The 6,742-nt window shown below is 42.2% G+C and overlaps 1 protein-coding gene and 8 non-coding genes across 9 annotated transcripts in view; 4 read left to right on the top strand and 5 right to left on the bottom strand.

Moving 5' to 3' along the window:
• The window catches only part of lamb4 (laminin, beta 4), a 66,263-nt gene that overhangs the window by 9,999 nt on the left and 49,522 nt on the right, over positions 1-6,742 (bottom strand). The window lies entirely within an intron of this gene.
• Positions 813-933, top strand: LOC129409645 (5S ribosomal RNA). Its single transcript, XR_008632501.1, has one exon. It is a non-coding gene; the product is annotated as a 5S ribosomal RNA (ribosomal RNA).
• Positions 1,475-1,593, bottom strand: LOC129409618 (5S ribosomal RNA). Its single transcript, XR_008632474.1, has one exon. It is a non-coding gene; the product is annotated as a 5S ribosomal RNA (ribosomal RNA).
• LOC129409616 (5S ribosomal RNA) lies at positions 2,494-2,612 on the top strand. Its single transcript, XR_008632472.1, has one exon. It is a non-coding gene; the product is annotated as a 5S ribosomal RNA (ribosomal RNA).
• LOC129409615 (5S ribosomal RNA) lies at positions 3,005-3,123 on the bottom strand. The gene has a single exon (XR_008632471.1). It is a non-coding gene; the product is annotated as a 5S ribosomal RNA (ribosomal RNA).
• LOC129409614 (5S ribosomal RNA) lies at positions 3,817-3,935 on the top strand. The gene has a single exon (XR_008632470.1). It is a non-coding gene; the product is annotated as a 5S ribosomal RNA (ribosomal RNA).
• Positions 4,493-4,611, bottom strand: LOC129409613 (5S ribosomal RNA). Its single transcript, XR_008632469.1, has one exon. It is a non-coding gene; the product is annotated as a 5S ribosomal RNA (ribosomal RNA).
• On the top strand, positions 5,303-5,421 carry LOC129409612 (5S ribosomal RNA). Its single transcript, XR_008632468.1, has one exon. It is a non-coding gene; the product is annotated as a 5S ribosomal RNA (ribosomal RNA).
• Positions 5,963-6,081, bottom strand: LOC129409637 (5S ribosomal RNA). The gene has a single exon (XR_008632493.1). It is a non-coding gene; the product is annotated as a 5S ribosomal RNA (ribosomal RNA).

The raw sequence follows: 6,742 nt of genomic DNA, 5'->3' as shown, positions 1-6,742 counted from the left end.
AAAAAGCTTACAGCACCTGGTATTCCAGCTATCCCATCCAATACTAACCAGGCCCGACCTGCTTAGCTTCCAGATCAGACGAGAGTCGGGCGTGTTCAGGGTGGTATGGCCGTAAGCGACAGACACACTGCAGGGTATTGTATTTATATTACTTTACAGTTTATATACGGTCACAGATCTTTATTCAGATCAGAACTTTAAACCGTAATGAATATTTGGAGAAACACTTTGTCCTCTCGGTTTAGTTCTGGTGTTGGTCTTCCTTTGTTTATAATATTCCACATGATGCCATAAAACGTGTATATCATGGAGAATGTTCTCAAGTATTGTTTTAAACTTCCCATTTCCATGAAATCATGAGAGTGACATTCCATCTCCAGAATCTTACACCTTAATGTGCATGTGTGGAGTCAAATCAAGCTTCATTCAAAGACTTACAGATAGAAAAACTGTTTTACCTTTTACTTGTTAAAAGCCTCAAACACTCAAGTAGCCTGGTTGTGACACACAATTCTTTAAAATATGTACGTGCCAAATGTCGTTTCTCTCTCCTGTTTCCTCTCCAGTCTGTCTTAATTGTCTTAATGAAGTAATTTCTAATCCTGAATCATTCTGAATGATTTGTTCAAGCTTTATGAGACTGTTTGAAAGCTTGCGGTTAATCATAAATGTTGACAAGAAATCCTTATCTGTTTGTCCTCAAAAAGCACACGAGTCCCATCCCTGATCTCAGCCCGGTGTACAAATGTCCAACGAGGTAAATAATTGGTATAAAGTAGATATAAAATACAATACCCTGCAGTGTGACCTTCGCTTACGGCCATTACCACCCTGAACACGCCCGATCTCGTCTGATCTCGGAAGCTAAGCAGGGTCGGGCCTGGTTTAGTACTTGGATGGGAGACCGCCTGGGAATACCAGGTGCTGTAAGCTTTTCATTCTGCAGAGGACAGTTTAATATGTTTTATTTGACTCCTTAAAAGCTGTTTCAACACTCAGGTAGCCTGGTAGTGTGACGTTTAGTCTTTAAAATACTTGCATTGGGGCTTTTTATTTGTCAAAGGTCGTGTCTCCCGTTCAACTCTGTCTCACTCAGAGCATGGCCCTCGCCTCTGCGGCCCCTTGCCTCTGCGGCCCCTCGCCTCTGTGGCCCCTCCCACTTCTGCTTCTGACCGCTACTAACCCACACTTCACCACTTCACTGAGTTTGACACTTTTATAACAGGCATTTAGAGCTGCTCTAGAAGATGTGTTGGAAAAAGGCTTAAGAAGCAGCAGCAGCCCACACTTGACTCCAGCTGAACAAGTTAAGAAAGCTGAAAAACACTGGGAAAGAGCAGTATGTCATATGAGTTATAATTCCCAAAACATTTACCAATTTATATTTTGTACAAAAAAAAGGAAAATGACAGAGCCATTTAATAATACAAAAAGGACAAAACAGGAGAACCTCTTCTGCAAAAGAGAGATAAAAAGCTTACAGCACCTGGTATTCCCAGGCGGTCTCCCATCCAAGTACTAACCAGGCCCGACCCTGCTTAGCTTCCGAGATCAGACGAGATCGGGCGTGTTCAGGGTGGTATGGCCGTAAGCGACAGACACACTGATGGATACTCTGTTTATATCTATATTCAAGTCTACGAATAAACCCAATCATTAAACTTCAAACAAGCACAATAAGCAAAATCCTTCAGAAGTCCTCAGATAAAAGGCACAGGACGAATTTACCCACGAGCATCAATAAAACATAGCATTACATTAATATGAATAAAATAATAAGTCTTAGTGCTAAACTGTGCTGTACTAAGAAATTGCAAAGTTAGAACTAAACTGCAAATTCACTCCTCTAAATTTAAAGTTTACAGAAAAGTGTATCTGTTTCTCCTCAAATAGCACAGACACAAGTTCCAGTCCTGATCTCAGCCCAGTGTATGAGAGCCCAAAGAGGGACACATGAGGTTGTAACTCGCTGTTTCCCAAAAGGTGGGTCACAAGAGATTATTTTTGGGTCGCCTTGTCACTATCTGCATGTGGGTCTGCAATATACAGTCACAAGAGAGAGCTAGTGAGTCAGTGAATCCTCTCTGCCTGCCCTGAGCGAGTGTGCCTGCAGCTAAAGTTGAGAAATGCTTGTTTGGTTGTCCAAAAAGAAGGGTGATAAATCAGCAAAGGTCAGTGCACTTCAGGATACTTACAGATCCCTCTGATTGCTGGTTCAATTACTGTTTTTCATTGTTTCAAACTTGAGGAATACTAATTGTTCAGAGAAACACGATCACTCAGTCAACAATAAAATATCCTCATCGATGTTCAATAATGCTCAAATCCACCTTTATTTGGGGATTTATGAGTAACTTCTATTGACTTGGCTCACGAAGGTTTGTTACTTTTAAAATATGGATCCCCAGAAAAAAAGTTTGAGAAACACTGTTCGAACTGGTATAAAACTGATATAAAGTAGATATAAATACAATACCCTGCAGTGTGTCTGTCGCTTACGGCCATACCACCCTGAACACGCCCGATCTCGTCTGATCTCGGAAGCTAAGCAGGGTCGGGCCTGGTTAGTACTTGGATGGGAGACCGCCTGGGAATACCAGGTGCTGTAAGCTTTTCTCCTTTGCAGAGGGGGCTTTGCTGTCTTTGTATAAAAATCCACTGGCTTTATATTTTTTCTGATCTAATTCTAAATCATATGATCAACTGGTCTTTTCTCACTTCACTGGAGTAAAGCGTAGGCTGCGTGCTTTTGAAGCCTTACCAACACCTCCCCCAGTGGTGAAGTGCTGAAGAGGTTTGTAGTCGTCAGAAGAGGAGGAGGGGGAGGGGCCACGTGAGGCGAGGGGAGGAGGAGGAGGAGAGACCATGCTCTAAGTCAAACATACTGGAGAGGAACACGAGAGAAAAAACACTTTGGCAAATGCATCTTTTTAACAATTGTGTCATGAGCAGCTTTTAAAGAGTAAAATCAAAAGTATTACTCAGCCCTCTGCAAAAGACAAAAAGCTTACAGCACCTGGTATTCCCAGGCGGTCTCCCATCCAAGTACTAACCAGGCCCGACCCTGCTTAGCTTCCGAGATCAGACGAGATCGGGCGTGTTCAGGGTGGTATGGCCGTAAGCGACAGACACACTGCAGGGTATTGTATTTATATCTACTTTACAGTTATATACGGTCACAGATCTTTATTCAGATCAGAACTTAAACCGTAATGAATATTTGAGAAAACACTTTGTCCTCTCTCGGTTTAGTTCTGGTGTTGGTCTTCCTTTGTTATAATATTCCACATGATGCCATAAAACGTGTATATCCATGGAGAATGTTCTCAAGTATTGTTTTAACTTCCCATTTCCATGAAATCATGCGAGTGACATTCCATCTCCAGAATCTTACACCTTAATGTGCATGTGTGGAGTCAAATCAAGCTTCATTCAAAGACTTACAGATAGAAAAACTGTTTTACCTTTTACTTGTTAAAAGCCTCAAACACTCAAGTAGCCTGGTTGTGACACACAATTCTTTAAAATATGTACGTGCCAAATGTCGTTTCTCTCTCCTGTTCCTCTCCAGTCTGTCTTAATTGTCTTAATGAAGTAATTTCTAATCCTGAATCATTCTGAATGATTTGTTCAAGCTTTATGAGACTGTTGAAAGCTTGCGGTTTAATCATAAATGTTGACAAGAAATCCTTATCTGTTTGTCCTCAAAAAGCACACGAGTCCCATCCCTGATCTCAGCCCGGTGTACAAATGTCCAACGAGGTAAATAATTGGTATAAAGTAGATATAAATACAATACCCTGCAGTGTGACCTTCGCTTACGGCCATACCACCCTGAACACGCCCGATCTCGTCTGATCTCGGAAGCTAAGCAGGGTCGGGCCTGGTTAGTACTTGGATGGGAGACCGCCTGGGAATACCAGGTGCTGTAAGCTTTTCATTCTGCAGAGGACAGTTTAATATGTTTTATTTGACTCCTTAAAAGCTGTTCAACACTCAGGTAGCCTGGTAGTGTGACGTTTAGTCTTTAAAATACTTGCATTGGGGCTTTTTATTTGTCAAAGGTCGTGTGTCTCCCGTTCAACTCTGTCTCACTCAGAGCATGGCCCTCCCCTCTGCGGCCCCTCGCCTCTGTGGCCCCTCCCTCTGTGGCCCCTCCCTCTGTGGCCCCTCCCACTTCTGCTTCTGACCGCTACTAACCCACACTTCACCACTTCACTGAGTTTGACACTTTTATAACAGGCATTTAGAGCTGCTCTACAAGATGTGTTGGAAAAAGGCTTAAGAAGCAGCAGCAGCCCACACTTGACTCCAGCTGAACAAGTTAAGAAAGCTGAAAAACACTGGGAAAGAGCAGTATGTCATATGAGTTATAATTCCCAAAACATTTACCAATTTATATTTTGTACAAAAAAAAAGGAAAATGACAGAGCCATTTAATAATACAAAAAGGACAAAACAGGAGAACCTCTTCTGCAAAAGAGAGATGAAAAGCTTACAGCACCTGGTATTCCCAGGCGGTCTCCCATCCAAGTACTAACCAGGCCCGACCCTGCTTAGCTTCCGAGATCAGACGAGATCGGGCGTGTTCAGGGTGGTATGGCCGTAAGCGACAGACACACTGCAGGGTATTGTATTTATATCTACTTTACAGTTATATACGGTCACAGATCTTTATTCAGATCAGAACTTAAACCGTAATGAATATTTGGAGAAACACTTTGTCCTCTCGGTTTAGTTCTGGTGTTGGTCTTCCTTTGTTTATAATATTCCACATGATGCCATAAAACGTGTATATCCATGGAGAATGTTCTCAAGTATTGTTTTAACTTCCCATTTCCATGAAATCATGCGAGTGACATTCCATCTCCAGAATCTTACACCTTAATGTGCATGTGTGGAGTCAAATCAAGCTTCATTCAAAGACTTACAGATAGAAAAACTGTTTTACCTTTTACTTGTTAAAAGCCTCAAACACTCAAGTAGCCTGGTTGTGACACACAATTCTTTAAAATATGTACGTGCCAAATGTCGTTTCTCTCTCCTGTTCCTCTCCAGTCTGTCTTAATTGTCTTAATGAAGTAATTTCTAATCCTGAATCATTCTGAATGATTTGTTCAAGCTTTATGAGACTGTTGAAAGCTTGCGGTTAATCATAAATGTTGACAAGAAATCCTTATCTGTTTGTCCTCAAAAAGCACACGAGTCCCATCCCTGATCTCAGCCCGGTGTACAAATGTCCAACGAGGTAAATAATTGGTATAAAGTAGATATAAATACAATACCCTGCAGTGTGACCTTCGCTTACGGCCATACCACCCTGAACACGCCCGATCTCGTCTGATCTCGGAAGCTAAGCAGGGTCGGGCCTGGTTAGTACTTGGATGGGAGACCGCCTGGGAATACCAGGTGCTGTAAGCTTTTCATTCTGCAGAGGACAGTTTAATATGTTTTATTTGACTCCTTAAAAGCTGTTCAACACTCAGGTAGCCTGGTAGTGTGACGTTTAGTCTTTAAAATACTTGCATTGGGGCTTTTTATTTGTCAAAGGTCGTGTCTCCCGTTCAACTCTGTCTCACTCAGAGCATGGCCCTCGCCTCTGCGGCCCCTCGTCTCTGTGGCCCCTCCCCCTGTGGCCCCTCCCACTTCTGCTTCTGACCGCTACTAACCCACACTTCACCACTTCACTGAGTTTGACACTTTTATAACAGGCATTTAGAGCTGCTCTAGAAGATGTGTTGGAAAAAGGCTTAAGAAGCAGCAGCAGCCCACACTTGACTCCAGCTGAACAAGTTAAGAAAGCTGAAAAACACTGGGAAAGACCAGTATGTCATATGAGTTATAATTCCCAAAACATTTACCAATTTATATTTTGTACAAAAAAAAAGGAAAAATGACAGAGCCATTTAATAATACAAAAAGGACAAAACAGGAGAACCTCTTCTGCAAAAGAGAGATAAAAAGCTTACAGCACCTGGTATTCCCAGGCGGTCTCCCATCCAAGTACTAACCAGGCCCGACCCTGCTTAGCTTCCGAGATCAAACGAGATCGGGCGTGTTCAGGGTGGTATGGCCGTAAGCGACAGACACACTGATGGATACTCTGTTTATATCTATATTCAAGTCTTCGAATAAACCCGATCATTAAACTTCAAACAAGCACAATAAGCAAAATCCTTCAGAAGCCCTCAGTAATAATCAATAATCAATAAAACATAGCATTACATTAATATGAATAAAATAATAAGTCTTAGTGCTAAACTGTGCTGTACTAAGAAATTGCAAAGTTAGAACTAAACTGCAAATTCACTCCTCTAAATTTAAAGTTTACAGAAAAGTGTATCTGTTTCTCCTCAAATAGCACAGACACAAGTTCCAGTCCTGATCTCAGCCCAGTGTACGAGTGCCCAAAGAGGGACACATGAGGTTGTAACTCGCTGTTTCCCAAAGACTGGGTCGTGACCCTCAGGTGGGTCACAAGAGATTATTTTTGGGTCGCCTTGTCACTATCTGCATGTGGGTCTGCAATATACAGTCACAAGAGAGAGCTAGTGAGTCAGTGAATCCTCTCTGCCTGCCCTGAGCGAGTGTTCCTGCAGCTAAAGTTGAGAAATGCTTGTTTGGTTGTCCAAAAAGAAGGGTGATAAATCAGCAAAGGTCAGTGCACTTCAGGATACTTACAGATCCCTCTGATTGCTGGTTCAATTACTGTTTTTCATTGTTTCAAACTTGAGGAATACTA

This window comes from Boleophthalmus pectinirostris, unplaced genomic scaffold, assembly GCF_026225935.1.
Source record: "Boleophthalmus pectinirostris isolate CB_2022bp ecotype Guang Dong unplaced genomic scaffold, ASM2622593v1 HiC_scaffold_2, whole genome shotgun sequence".
Classification (NCBI taxonomy): domain Eukaryota; kingdom Metazoa; phylum Chordata; class Actinopteri; order Gobiiformes; family Gobiidae; genus Boleophthalmus; species Boleophthalmus pectinirostris.
This window is presented reverse-complemented; position numbering and strand designations above follow the sequence as displayed.